Source organism: Nicotiana tabacum, chromosome 18 (genome assembly GCF_000715075.1).
Source record: "Nicotiana tabacum cultivar K326 chromosome 18, ASM71507v2, whole genome shotgun sequence".
Classification (NCBI taxonomy): Eukaryota; Viridiplantae; Streptophyta; class Magnoliopsida; order Solanales; family Solanaceae; genus Nicotiana; species Nicotiana tabacum.
Genome location: NC_134097.1, coordinates 18,438,095 through 18,443,312, shown reverse-complemented (window position 1 = coordinate 18,443,312; position 5,218 = coordinate 18,438,095).

Genomic DNA, 5,218 nt, shown 5'->3' with positions numbered 1-5,218 from the left:
TTCCAGCTTCGGGAAGCTGCCTATGATTGGTGGCACACCTTTGAGTTAGACAGTCCGAACGAGGCTGTCTCCCTGACTTGGACCTAGTTTTCGGATATGTTTCAGAGGGAGTTTGTTCCCCAGAGCCTCATGGACGCATGGCGCGCAAATTTTGAGCATTTGCGTCAGGGTTCTATGGCCGTTTCAGAGTACGCCATCTGTTATACTAGGATGGCCAAACATGCACCGGCCTTGGTTGCTACTGTTCGCGAGAGGGTTCGCCAATTTATTGAGGGTCTTATTCCATCCTTCAGATCTGGCATGGCGTGAGAGTTGGAGATGGATATACCCTATCAGCAGGTAGTAAGCATAGCCAGGAGGATAGAGGGTATGCAGGCCAGAGAGTGAGAGGAGAGAGAGGCCAAGAGGTCTCGAGATTCGGGTCATTTCTCTGGTACCCGTACTTCAGGAGCAGGACGCCATGGTAGGGGCTATATGGGTTGCCCAGTTCACTCAGCTCTTCTTTCACCCAACAGTACTCCAGCTCCTCCTAAATCTCAGGAGCCTTACTATGCACCTCCGGTTTCTAGCGCGCCTCCTGTGTGGGGTGCTTTCAGAGGTCAGTCCAGCAGGGGTGGACCCAGTCAGTCACAGCCACCGAGCCCTCCCAAAGCTTGTTTTGAGTGTGGTGACTCATGCCATATGGTTAGGGATTGCCCCAGACTTGGGAGGGGTGCTCCTTCTTAGACTCCATAGCCTTAGCGTGCTCCACAGAGTTCACAGGCTATCGTTCCAGCTCTAGATGCCACCCCACCTGCCCAGCCAGCTAGGGGCGGAGGTCGGGGAGGTAGAGGTCTCCCTCGAGGGGGAGTCCAGACCAGATATTATGCTATTCCTACTCGTACTGAGGTTGTTGCCTCCGATTCTGACATCACAGGTATTATACTGGTCTGTCACCGAGATGCATCAATTCTATTCAATCCAGGCTCCACTTACTCTTATGTGTCTTCATATTTTGTTCCATTTTTAGGCGTAGCCCAAGATTCATTGAGTTCTCCTATTTATGTTTCTACTTCTGTGGGAGATTCTCTTGTTATGGACTGCGTTTATCGGTCGTGTTTGGTTACTATTCATGGTTTTGAGACCAGAGCAGATATTTTATAACTCAACATGGTTGATTTCGATATTATCTTGGGAATGGACTGGTTGTCGCCCCATTATGCTATTCTTGATTGTCACGCTAAGACCGTGACGCTGGCTATGACAGGTGTTTTGCATATTGAGTGGAGTGGTACTTTAGATCACACTCCTTGTAGAGTTATATCTTTTCTTAAAGCTTAGCGTATAGTTGAAAAGGGGTGTGCCGTGTATTTGGCTTATGTGAGAGATGTCAGTATTGATACTCCTTCTGTTGATTCTGTCCCCGTATGGGACTATCTCGATGTGTTTCCAACTGATCTTCCGGGCATGCCGCCCGATCGGGACATTGATTTTGGTATTGATTTGTTGTCGGGCACTCAGCCCATATCCATTCCTCCTTACCGTTTGGATCCTCTTGAGTTAAAGGATTAGTTACAGGAATTGCTTGATAAGGGTTTTATTCGACCCAGTGTTTCACCATGGGGTCTCCTATCTTGTTTGTGAAGAAAAAGAATGGTTCTATGCGTATGTGCATCGATTATCGTCAGTTGAATAAGGTTACAGTGAAGAACCGTTATTCTTTGCCTCGTATTGATGATCTATTCGACCAGCTTCAGGGCGCACGGGTGTTTTCTAAGATTTAGTTGCACTCAGGTTACAATCAGTTGAAGATTCGGGAGCCGGATATCCCAAAGACTATGCTTTCAGGACTCGGTATGGCCATTACGAGTTTTAGTTATGTCATTTGGGCTGACCAATACCCCAGCAGCCTTTATGCATTTGATGCACAATGTGTTCAGGCCATATCTCGACTCGTTCATCATTGTTTTCATAAATGATATTCTTGTTTACTCCCGAAGTCGGGAAGAGAACGAGCAGCACCTGAGGATAGTGCTTCAGGCTTTGAGGGAAAAGAAGTTGTATGCGAAGTTTTCAAAATTGAGTTTTGGTTGGATTCCGTGGCCTTCTTAGGTCACGTGGTGTCGAGCGAGGGTATTCGGGTGGATCCGAAGAAGGTAGAGGCAGTGCAGAGTGAGCCTAGACCTTCCTCCGCGATAGAGATTCGCAGTTTTCTTGGCTTGGCGGGTTATTACCATCGATTCATTGAGGGGTTTTCTTTTATCGCAGCACCTATGGCTCGACTGACCCAGAAGGGTGCTCCATTTTAGTGGACGGAAGAGTGTGAGGCGACCTTTAAGAAGCTCAAGACAGCTTTAACTACAGCCCCAGTTCTTATATTGCCTACAGGTTCGGGTCCTTATACTATCTATTGTGATGTATCGAGGATTGGTCTTGGAACGGTATTGATGTAGGACGGTAGGGTGATTGCCTACGCGTCCAGATAGTTGAAAGTACAGGAGAAGAATTATCCTGTCCATGACCTTGAGTTAGCTGCTATTGTTCATGCGTTGAAGATCTGGCGTTAATATTTGTATGGCATGCCTTGTGAGATTTATATGGATCATCGGAGTTTGCATCACTTGTTCAAGTAAAAGGATCTAAATTTGTGCTAGAGGATGTGGTTGGAGTTATTGAAAGATTATGACATCACTATTATGTACCATCCGGGCAAGGCCAATATGGTGGCCGACACCTTGAGTTGTTGGGCAGAGAGTTTGGGGAGTTTGGCATATCTACCAGCATCTGAGAGGCCTATGGCAATGGATATTCAAGCCTTAGACAGTCAGTTTGTAAGATTGGACCTTTTGGAGCCCAGTCAGGTTCTAGCTTGTGTGGTTTCTCGGTCTTCATTGTTTGATCGTATCATGGAGCAGCAATATGATGACCCCCATTTACTTGTCCTCAAGGACAGGGTTGAGCATGGCGATGCCGGGGATGTGACTATCAGTGAGGACGAGGTATTGAGGATGCAGGATCGGATCTGTGTACTCGATGTTGATGATATTCGGGAGTTGATATTGGTAGAGGCTCATAGTTCGCGGTATTCCATCCATTCGGGTGCCGCGAAGATGTATCAGGACTTGAGACAACACTACTGGTGGAGGCGGATGAAGAAAGACATAGCGGGGTTTGTAGCTAGATGCCTCAACTGTCAGAAAGTAAAGGCTGAGCACCAGAGACCGGGAGGGTTACTTCAGTAGATTGAGATACCGGAGTGGAAATGGGAGAAGATCACCATGGATTTCATAGTTAGCCTCCCTTTGACGGCGAAGAAATTCGATTCTATTTGGGTTGTTGTGGATCGGCTGACCAAGTTCGCTCATTTCATTCTAGTATGTACTACTTACTCGGTAGAGCGGTTAGCGGGGATTTATATTAGAGAGATTGTTCGTCTGCACGGTATTCCGGTTTCTATCATTTCGGACAGGGGTACTCAGTTTACATCACGGTTCTAGAGAGTCGTTCAGCAGGAGTTGGGTACTCAGGTGACTATGAGTACATCATTTCACCCTCAGACGGACAGATAGTCCGAGCGCACCATTCAGATTCTTGAGGATATGCTTCGTGCGTGTGTGATTGAGTTTAGAGGGTCTTGGGATCAGTTCTTGCCATTGGCGGAGTTTGCTTAAAATAATAGTTATCAGTCTAGCATTCAGATGGCGCTGTATGAGGCTTTATATGGTAGGAGATGCAGATCTCGGGTGGGTTGGTTTGAGCCGGGTGAGGCGAGACTATTGGGTACAAATTTGGTTTAGTATGCGTTAGAAAAGGTTAAGGTGATTCAGGATCGACTCCGTACAACCCATCCAGACATAGGAGTTATGCAGACCGGAAGATTCGCGATGTTTCCTTTATGGTTGGTGAGCGGGTTTTGCTTCAGGTCTCGCCTATGAAAGGAGTCATGAGGTTTGGGAAGAAAGGGAAGTTGAGTCCAAGGTTCATTGGCCCTTTTGAGATTTTGAAGCGAGTTGGGGAGGTTGCTTATGAGCTTGCCTTACCTCCCAGTTTGGTCGGGGTTCATCCGGTATTTCATGTCTCGATTCTTCGGAGGTATCACGGTGATCCGTCTCATGTGTTGGAGTTCACTTCAGTCCAGTTGGACAAGGATCTGTCCTTTGTTGACGAGCCAGTGGCAATATTGGACAGGCAGGTTCGAAAGCTCAGGTCAAAGGATATAGCTTCAGTAAAGGTTCAGTGGCGGGGTCAGCTGGTCGAGGAGGTGACTTGGGAGACCGAGCGGGATATGCACAGCCGATACCCTCATCTATTTGCTACTTCAGGTATGTTTTCTATGCTCGTTCGAGGACGAATGAATGTTTAAGTGTGGGAGGATGTAACGAACCGGCCGGTCGTTTTTAGAATTTATGCCCCGTTCCCCTATTAACTACTTCCCCTAAACTCATTTATGCCGTTTTGGTTACCGGGGACGTTCGGCGTTAAGATTTGGAGTGTTTTGGGACACTTAGTCCCTAAATGAGAGATTAAGTGTTGGAAAGTGGTCCGTGATAGGAACAGTGTGAAGATGGCTTCGGAATGGAAATCTGATGGTTCTGTTAGCTCCGTTAGGTGATTTCGGGGTTGGGAGCGTGTCCGGAATGTGTTTTGGAGGTCTATAGCTCATTTAGGCTAGAAATGCTGAAAGTTAGAATTTTGAAGTTTTCGGTCCGATAGTGAATTTATGATCCGAGGGTCAGAACGGGATTCCGGAAGTTGCTGTAGCACCGTCATGTCATTTGGGACGTGCGTACAAAATTTCTGGTCAATCGGACGTGTTTTGGTTAGGTTTTTTATCGAAAGCGCATTTTGGATGGAATTGGAGTTCTTAGTCTTGAATCATTGAATTAATCGAGTTTTCAGTGTTGTTGTGTTTTAAGGATTGATACAAGTTTGAATAAGGTATTATGTGGTATTGGTGCTTTTGGTTGAGGTCCCGGGGGCCTAGGGTGTGTTTCGGACGCTCAACGGGAAAATTTTGAAGTTAGAAGAAAATTGCAGCAGCTGTCTTCTGGTATTCTTGCTTCGGCAGCTTGGGAACGACAGAAGCGGAGCCGCAGAAGCGGCTTGGCAGCCGTAGAAGCGAAGTGTGGACGTTGGGCAGAAAACGCAGAAGCGGAATCGCCCCTGTGAGTGCAAGACCACAGAAGTGGAAACCTGGAATTTAAAAGAGACCGCAAAAGCAACTGAAGTTCCGCAAAGG